General features: G+C 40.5%; 1 non-coding gene across 1 annotated transcript; it reads left to right on the forward strand.

Annotated features, from left to right (window-relative positions):
- The first annotated feature begins 9,271 nt into the window (after positions 1-9,271).
- Positions 9,272-9,379, forward strand: LOC130958716 (small nucleolar RNA R71). The gene has a single exon (XR_009077823.1). It is a non-coding gene; the product is annotated as a small nucleolar RNA R71 (small nucleolar RNA).
- Positions 9,380-9,820: the final 441 nt, after the last annotated feature.

The following is a 9,820-nucleotide window of genomic DNA, read 5'->3' on the forward strand; positions in this document are numbered from 1 at the left end:
CCGGAACTGGCACCTAATTGGGAGTTAAACGCCCAAACTGGCATAAAAGCTGGCGTTTAACTCCAAGAGAAGTCTCTACACGAAAATGCTTCATTGCTCAGCCCAAGCACACACCAAGTGGGCCCGGAAGTGGATTTTATGTCATTTACTCATCTTTGTACACCTTAGGCTACTAGTTTTCTATAAGTAGGACCTTTTACTATTGTATTTTTATCTTTGGATTATTTTTAGATCCTTTGATCATCTTTGGACATCTAGTTCTTAGATCATTGGGAGGCTGGCCTCACGGCCATGCCTAGACCTTGTTCTTATGTATTTTCAACGGTGGAGTTTCTACACACCATAGATTAAGGTGTGGAGCTCTGCTGTACCTCGAGTATTAATGCAATTACTATTGTTCTTCTATTCAATTCCGCTTGTTCTTGTTCTAAGATATCACTTGTTCTTCAACTTGATGAAGGTGATGATTGACACTCATCATCATTCTCACCTATGAACAAGGTGACTGACAACCATTCTTGTTCTACAAGCATCTGAGGCTTGGTGAATATCTCTTGGATTTCTGATTGCATGATGCATGGTTGATCACCTGACAACCGAGTGCTCGCCTGACAAACGAGCCAGCCATTCCGTGAGATCAGAGTCTTCGTGGTATAGGCAAGAACTGATGGCGGCATTCAAGAGAATCCGGAAGGTCTAACCTTGTCTGTGGTATTCTGAGTAGGATTCAATGATTGAATGACTGTGACGTGCTTCAAACTCTGAAAGGCGGGGCGTTAGTGACAGACGCAAAAGAATCACTGGATTCTATTCCGGCCGGACCGAGAACCGACAGATGATTAGCCTATGCTGTGACAGAGCATCAGGGACGTATTTTCACTGAGAGGATGGGAGGTAGCCACTGACAACGGTGAAACCCTACACGAGCTTGCCATGGAAAGGAGTAAGAAGGATTGGATGAAGACAGTAGGAAAGCAGAGAGACGGAAGGGAAGGCATCTTCATATGCTTGTCTGAAGCTCTTACACCAATGATATACATAAGTATCTCTATCTTTATCTTTATGTTATTTTCGTACATCACCATTATACATTTGAGTCTGCCTGACTGAGATTTACAAGATGACCATAGCTTGCTTCATACCACCAATCTCCGTGGGATCGACCCTTACTCGCGTAAGGTTTATTACTTGGACGACCCAGTGCACTTGCTGGTCAGTTGTGCGAAGTTGTGTTTATGCCATGGTATTGAGCACCAAGTCTTTGGAGCCATTACTAGGGATTGTTTATGTTTTGAAAAGTATTGATCACAATTTCGTGCACCAGTAGACCAGTAATACCCTACTCTTAGTAACTTAGATGCTAAGCTTCTTCCCCCTATGTGTGTGCCGCATGCCCCTTCATGGACTTCATCCATGGCGAGCTTGGCATCATCATTGTCAAGGCACTTTAGCAAGGGTAGTGAGAATCCCCGTTTGTAGAGCTCGGTCCCAATTATTGTGAAGAAGGTTGATTGCCTTCTGAATTTTCTTTTGTCTTGGATATTCTCAAGAATAATTTCTATTTGTAGATATTGTATAAATGGTCTTCTCCAATCTTTTTCCTGTAAAATAGTTAAAAATTTTGTTAATGTGATACTGGGTTCATCTAGTGTTTGTTGTGATAAGCTCAGCTGATAGGTTAGACTTCTAGTAGCTGCTAGTTTTGATAAAATATTAGCTCGGTAGTTTTGCTCCCGAGGTATATGGGATATTTCAAAATTTAAAAACAACAAGATAAGATTGTTGACAATAAAATAGTATTTTTCTAATAGTGTATCTCTTACCTGAAAATTATCTATTATTTATTGCACGGTCAGTAGGGAGTCACACTTGACATTGAGGTGTGTTATTCCAAAGGTATGAGCTAATCTTATACCAACTCTAAGTGCTTCATATTCTGCTTGGTTATTGTTGGCGTAGAAAGTGAATTATAGAGATTGTTCTATAGTCGTTTCTTTGCTATTTTCGAGTAATATGATAGCTCCAAAGCCTTGCATGTTTGAAGCCTCGTCAACGTGTAACGTCCATATCTTGTCATATGAGGAAGGCTTGTCAAGTACGAGTACCACTATGAAATCAGGGTCAGCCTCAACAATAATGCTTTTGTCTTTGCTCCTGCTCATATGAAAGAGAAGAGAACAAGAAAATGTGGAATCCTCTATGTCACAGGATAGAGATTCCTTGAGGTGTCAGAGGAACAGAAAAATAGAAGGAAGAGGTAGAAGAATTCGAACTTAGTGAGATAGAGTTCGAATTGTGCATTGAGGAGGAATGGTACTCCATAAATAGAAGGATGTGAGAAGAGGGGAAGAGATTTTTCGAAAATTAAGTAAAAGATTTAAAAAAAAAACATTTTGAAAAAGATTTTGAAATGAGAAATTAAAAAGATATGATTGAAAAGTTATGATTTGAAAAACAATTTAAAAAGATTTGATTTTTAAAAATTAATGACTTGCCTAACAAGAAAAGATATGATTCAAACATTAAACCTTTCTCAACAGAAAAGGCAACATACTTGAAATGTTGAATCAAATCATTAATTGATAGCAAGTATTTTTGAAAATGGAAAGAAATTGATTTTGAAAAAGATTTGATTGAAAAGATATGATTTGAAAAAGATTTGATTTTGAAAAAACTATGAAAACTTGAAAAAAATTTGCATTAAAAACAGAATCTTCCCTCTTGTGCCATCCTGGCATTAAACGCCCAGAATGGTATCCATTCTGGCGTTTAACGCCCAAAATGCTACCTTTTTGGGCGTTAAACGCCCAGCCAGGCACCCTGGCTGGCGTTTAAACGCCAGTTTTTCCTTCTTCACTGGGCGTTTTGAACGCCCAGCTTTTTCTGTATAATTCCTCTGCTGCATGTACTGAATCTTCAGTTCCCTGTATTATTGACTTGAAAACAGAACCAAGATCAAATAAACAATGCATGCAAGACACCAAACTTAAAATGAGACTAGTGTCTCAATAAGAAACATAACATATTTTTTTGGTTTTTATGATTTTGTAATTTTTTTTTGGATTTTTCGAAAATTAAGTGGAAAAGAAAATAAAGGTATCAAAATTCTTAATGAGAATTCCAGGAATCATGCAATGTTAGTCTAAAGCTTCAGTCTAAAGAAATTAGACATGGATAGCCAAGCTTCAGCAGGACATTGCATTCAAGAGCTAAATTGATGAGAATCAATCAGCTTTGGTGATGATAAGATCATCACCTTGAAACACTAGAATTCATTCTTAAGAACTCTGAAAAATACCTAATCTAAGCAACAAGATGAACCGTCAGTTGTCCATACTCGAAACAATCCCCGGCAACGGTGCCAAAAACTTGGTGCACGAAATTGTGATCACTACTTTTCACAACTCAAATAATCCCCGGTAATGAATCCAAAAACTTGGTGTTCAATACCATGGCATAAACACAACTTTGCACAACTAACCAGCAAGTGCACTGGGTCGTCCAAGTAATAAACCTTACGCGAGTAAGGGTCGATCCCACGGAGATTGTTGGTATGAAGCAAGCTATGGTCACCTTGTAAATCTTAGTCAGGCAGACTCAAATGGTTATGGATGATATATGAATAAAACATAAAGATAAAGATAGAGATACTTATGTAATTCATTGGTGAGAACTTCAGATAAGCGAATGGAGATGCTTTGTCCCTTCCGTCTCTCTGCTTTCCTACTGTCTTCATCCAATCCTTCTTACTCCTTTCCATGGCAAGCTGTATGTTGGGCATCACCGTTGTCAATGGTTACAGTCCCGTCCTCTCAGTGGAAATGTTCAACGCACCCTGTCACGGCACGGCTATCCAGCTGTCGGTTCTCGATCATGTCGGAATAGAATCCAGTGATTCTTTTGCGTCTGTCACTAACGCCCCACAATCGCGAGTTTGAAGCTCGTCACAGTCATTCAATCATTGAATCCTACTCAGAATACCACAGACAAGGTTTAGACCTTCCGGATTCTCTTGAATGCCGCCATCAATTCTAGCTTATACCACGAAGATTCCGGTTAAAGAATCCAAGAGATATCTACCCAATCTAAGGTAGAACGGAGGTGATTGACGGTCACACGTTCATAGGTGAGAATGATGATGAGTGTCACGGATCATCACATTCATCAAGTTGAAGAACAAGTGATATCTTGGAACAAGAACAAGCTGAATTGAATATAAGAACAATAGTAATTGCATTAATACTCGAGGTACAGCAGAGCTCCACACCTTAATCTATGGTGTGTAGAAACTCTACCGTTGAAAATACATAAGAAAAAGGTCTAGGCATGGCCGTGAGGCCAGCCCCCAAATGATCTAAGATAGCATAAGACTAAAGATAGCTACAAAGATATCAAATACAATAGCAAAAGGTCCTATTTATAGAGAACTAGTAGCTTAAGGTTTACAAATATGAGTAAATGACATAAAAATCCACTTCCGGGCCCACTTGGTGTGTACTTGGGCTGAGCATTAAAGCATTTTCATGTAGAGACTCTTCTTGGAGTTAAACGCCAGCTTTTGTGCCAGTTTGGGCGTTTAACTCCCATTCTTGTGCCAGTTCCGGCGTTTAACGCCGGGCAGTTTTGAGCTGATTTGGAACGCCGGTTTGGGGCATTAAATCTTGGGCAAAGTATGAACTATTATATATTTCTGAAAAGTCCAGGATGTCTACTTTCCAAAGCCGTTGAGAGCGCGCCAATTGGGCTTTTGTAGCTCCAGAAAATCCACTTCGAGTGCAGGGAGGTCAGAATCCAACAGCATCTGCAGTCCATTTCAGTCTCTGAATCAGATTTTTGCTCAGGTCCCTCAATTTCAGCCAGAAAATACCTGAAATCACAGAAAAACACACAAACTCATAGTAAAGTCCAGAAAAGTGAATTTTAACTAAAAACTAATAAAAATATACTAAAAACTAACTAAATCCTACTAGAAACATACTAAAAACAATGCCAAAAAGCGTACAAATTATCCGCTCATCACAACACCAAACTTAAATTGTTGCTTGTCCCCAAGCAACTGAAAATCAATTAAGATAAAAAGAAGAGAATATGCAATGAATTCCAAAAACATCTATGAAGATCAGTATTAATTAGATGAGCGGGGCTTTTAGCTTTTTGCCTCTGAACAGTTTTGGCATCTCACTCTATCCTTTGAAATTCAGAATGATTGGCTTCTTTAGGAACTCAAAATCCAGATAGTGTTATTGATTCTCCTAGTTAAGTATGATGATTCTTGAACACAGCTACTTTATGAGTCTTGGCCGTGGCCCAAAGCACTCTGTCTTCCAGTATTACCACCGGATACATACATGCCACAGACATATAATTGGGTGAACCTTTTCAGATTGTGACTCAGCTTTGCTAGAGTCCCCAATTAGAGGTGTCCAGGGTTCTTAAGCACACTCTTTTTGCCTTGGATAACAACTTTATTTCTTTCTTTTTCTTTCTTTTTCTCTTTCTCCCCTTTTTTTTCTTTTTTTTCGTTCTTTTTCTCTCTCTTTTTTTTTTGTATTCACTGCTTTTTCTTGCTTCAAGAATCATTTTTATGATTTTTCAGATCCTCAGTAACATGTCTCCTTTTTCATCATTCTTTCAAGAGCCAACAATTTTAACATTCATGAACAATAAATTCAAAAGACATATGCACTGTTTAAGCATACATTCAGAGAACAAAAGTATTGCCACCACATCAAAATAATTAATCTGTTATAAAATTCAAAATTCATGCAATTCTTCTCTTTTTCAATTAAGAACATTTTTAATTTAAGAAAGGTGATGGATTCATAGGACATTCATAACTTTAAGGCATAGACACTAAGACACTAATGATCATAAGACACAAACATGGATAAACATAAGCATAATTTTCGAAAAACAGGAAAATAAAGAACAAGGAAATTAAAGAACAGGTCCACCTTAGTGATGGCGGCTTGTTCTTCCTCTTGAAGATCCTATGGAGAGCTTGAGCTCCTCAATGTCTCTTCCTTGTCTTTGTTGCTCCTCTCTCATGATTCTTTGATCTTTTCTAATTTCATGGAGGAGGATGGAATGTTCTTGGTGCTCCACCCTTAGTTGTCCCATGTTGGAACTCAATTCTCCTAGGGAGGTGTTTGATTTGCTCCCAATAGTTTTGTGGAGGAAAGTGCATCCCTTGAGGTATCTCAGGGATTTCATGATGAGTGGGATCTCTTGTTTGCTCCATCCTTTTCTTAGTGATGGGCTTGTCCTCATCAATGGGGATGTCTCCCTCTATGTCCACTCCAACTGAATAACAGAGGTGACAAATGAGATGAGGGAAGGCTAACCTTGCCAAGGTAGAGGACTTGTCCGCCACCTTATAGAGTTCTTGGGCTATAACCTCATGAACTTCTACTTCTTCTCCAATCATGATGCTATGGATCATGATGGCCCGGTCTAGAGTAACTTCAGACCGGTTGCTAGTGGGAATGATTGAGCGTTGGATAAACTCCAACCATCCTCTAGCCACGGGCTTGAGGTCATGCCTTCTCAATTGAACCGGCTTCTCTCTTGAATCTCTCTTCCATTGGGCGCCCTCTTCACAAATGTCAGTGAGGACTTGGTCCATCCTTTGATTAAAGTTGACCCTTTTTGAGTTTGAAAGGGTCCTCGGGGATCACCTTCTTCAAGGCCACAACTTCATAGAAGTGGTCTTGATGCACCCTTGAGATGAATCTCTCCATCTCCCATGACTCGGAGGTGGAAGCTTTTGCCTTCCCTTTCCTCTTTCTAGAGGTTTCTCCGGCCTTGGATGCCATAAATGGTTATGGAAAAACAAAAAGCAATGCTTTTACCACACCAAACTTAAAAGGTTTGCTCGTCCTCAAGCAAAAGAAGAAAGAAGAGAGTAGAAGAAGAAGAAATGGAGGAGATGGAGGTGGCTTTGTGGTTCGGCCAAAGGGGAAGAAGTAGTGTTTAGGGTGTGTGAAAATGAAGGAGTGAAGATGGGTTTATATAGGGGTGAAGAGAGGGGTAGGGTTCGGCCATTATGGGTGGGGTTGGGAGGGAAAGTGGTTTGAATTTGAATGGGTGAAGAAGAGAGAGGGTGGTGGGGTAGGTGGGGATCCTGTGGGGTCCACAGATCCTGAGGTGTCAAGGAAAAGTCATCCCTGCACCAAGTGGCGTGCAAAAATGCACCCTTTGCCAATTCTGGCGTTAAACGCCGGGCTGGTGCCCATTTCTGGCGTTTAACGCCAGGTGCTTGCCCTTTTCTGGCGTTTAACGCCAGTCTGGTGCCCATTTCTGGCGTTAAACGCCCAGAATGGTGCCAGACTGGGCGTTAAACTCCCATTTGCTAACTTCACTGGCGTTTAAACGCCAGCAAGTTCTCCTCCAGAGTGTGCTATTTTTCTTTCTGTTTTTCATTCTGTTTCTGCTTTTTCAATTTATTTTGTGACTTCTCATGATCATCAACCTACAGAAAACATAAAATAACAAAGGAAAATAGATTAAATATAACATTGGGTTGCCTCCCAACAAGCGCTTCTTTAATGTCAGTAGCTTGACAGAGGGCTCTCATGGAGCCTCACAAATACTCAGAGCAATGTTGGAACCTCCCAACACCAAACTTAGAGTTTGAATGTGGGGGTTCAACACCAAACTTAGAATTTGGTTGTGGCCTCCCAACACCAAACTTAGAGTTTGACTGTGGGGGCTCTGTTTGACTCTGTTTTGAGAGAAGCTCTTCATGCTTCCTCTCCATGGTGACAGAGGGATATCCTTGAGCCTTAAACACAAAGGATTCTTCATTCACTTGAATGATCAATTCTCCTCTGTCAACATCAATCATAGCCTTTGCTGTGGCTAGGAAGGGTCTGCCAAGGATGATGGATTCATCCATGCACTTCCCAGTTTCTAGGACTATGAAATCAGCAGGGATGTAATGGTCTTCAATCTTTACCAGAACATCCTCTACAAGTCCATAAGCTTATTTTCTTGAATTGTCTGCCATCTCTAGTGAGATTCTTGCAGCTTGCACCTCAAAGATCCCTAGCTTCTCCATTACAGAGAGAGGCATGAGGTTTATACTTGACCCTAAGTCACACAGAGCCTTCTTAAAGGTCATGGTGCCTATGGTACAAGGTATTGAAAACTTTCCAGGATCTTGTCTCTTTTGAGGTAATCTCTGCCTAGACAAGTCATCCAGTTCCTTGGTGAGCAAAGGGGGTTCATCCTCCCAAGTCTCATTACCAAATAACTTGTCATTTAGCTTCATGATTGCTCCAAGGTATTTAGCAACTTGCTCTTCAGTGACATACTCATCCTCTTCAGAGGAAGAATACTCATCAGAGCTCATGAATGGCAGAAGTAAATCCAATGAAATCTCTATGGTCTTAGTGTGAGCCTCAGATTCCCATGGTTCCTCATTGGGGAACTCATTGGAGGCCAGTAGACATCCATTGAGGTCTTCCTCAGTGGCGTTCACTGCCTCTTCCTCCTCTCCAAATTCGGCCATGTTGATGGCCTTGCACTCTCCTTTTGGATTCTCTTCTGTATTGCTTGGAAGAGTACTAGGAGGGAGTTCAGTAATTTTCTTGCTCAGCTGACCCACTTGTGCCTCCAAGTTTCTAATGGAGGACCTTGTTTCAGTCATGAAACTTTGAGTGGTTTTGATTAGATCAGAGACCATGGTTGCTAAGTCAGAGTTGTTCTGCTTAGGATTTTCTGTCTGTTGCTGAGAAGATGATGGAAAAGGCTTGCCATTGCTAAACCTGTTTCTTCCACCATTATTGTTGTTAAAACCTTGTTGAGGTCTCTGTTGATCCTTCCATGAGAGATTTGGATGATTTCTCCATGAAGAATTATAGGTGTTTCCATAGGGTTCTCCTAGGTAATTCACCTCTTCCATTGAAGGGTTCTCAGGATCATAAGCTTCTTCTTCAGATGAAGCGTCCTTAGTACTGCTTGGTGCATTTTGTATTCCAGACAGACTTTGAGAAATCAAATTGACTTGCTGAGTCAATATCGTGTTTTGAGCCAATATGGCATTCAGAGTATCAATCTCAAGAACTCCTTTCTTCTGATTTGTCCCATTGTTCACAGGATTCCTTTCAGAAGTGTACATGAATTGGTTATTTGCAACCATTTCAATGAGCTCTTGAGCTTCTACAGGCGTCTTCTTCAGATGAATAGATCCTCCAGCAGAGCTATCCAAAGACATCTTGGACAGTTCAGAGAGACCATCATAGAAAATACCTATGATGCTCCATTCAGAAAGCATGTCAGAGGGACATTTTCTGATCAATTGTTTGTATCTCTCCCAAGCTTCATAAAGGGATTCTCCTTCCTTCTGTCTGAAGGTTTGGACTTCCACTCTAAGCTTACTCAATTTTTGAGGTGGAAAGAATTTTGCCAAGAAGGAATTGACTAGCTTTTCCTAAGAGTTCAGGCTGTCTTTAGGTTGTAAGTCCAACCATATTCTAGCTCTGTCTCTTACAGCAAAAGGGAATAGCATAAGTCTGTAGACCTCAGGGTCAACCCTATTAGTCTTGACAGTGTCACAGATTTGCAAGAACTCAGCTAAAAACTGATGAGGATCTTCCAATGGAAGTCCATGGAACTTGCAATTCTGTTGCATTAGAGAAACTAATTGAGGCTTAAGCTCAAAGTTGTTTGCTCCAATGACAGGGATAGAGATGCTTCTCGCATAGAAGTCGGGAGTAGGTGTAGTAAAGTCACCCAGCACCTTCCTTGCATTGTTGGCATTGTTGTTATTTTCGGCTGCCATGGGTTCTTCTTCTTTGAAGATTTTTGTTAGGTCCTC

This window comes from Arachis stenosperma, chromosome 10, assembly GCF_014773155.1.
Source record: "Arachis stenosperma cultivar V10309 chromosome 10, arast.V10309.gnm1.PFL2, whole genome shotgun sequence".
NCBI lineage: Eukaryota > Viridiplantae > Streptophyta > Magnoliopsida > Fabales > Fabaceae > Arachis > Arachis stenosperma.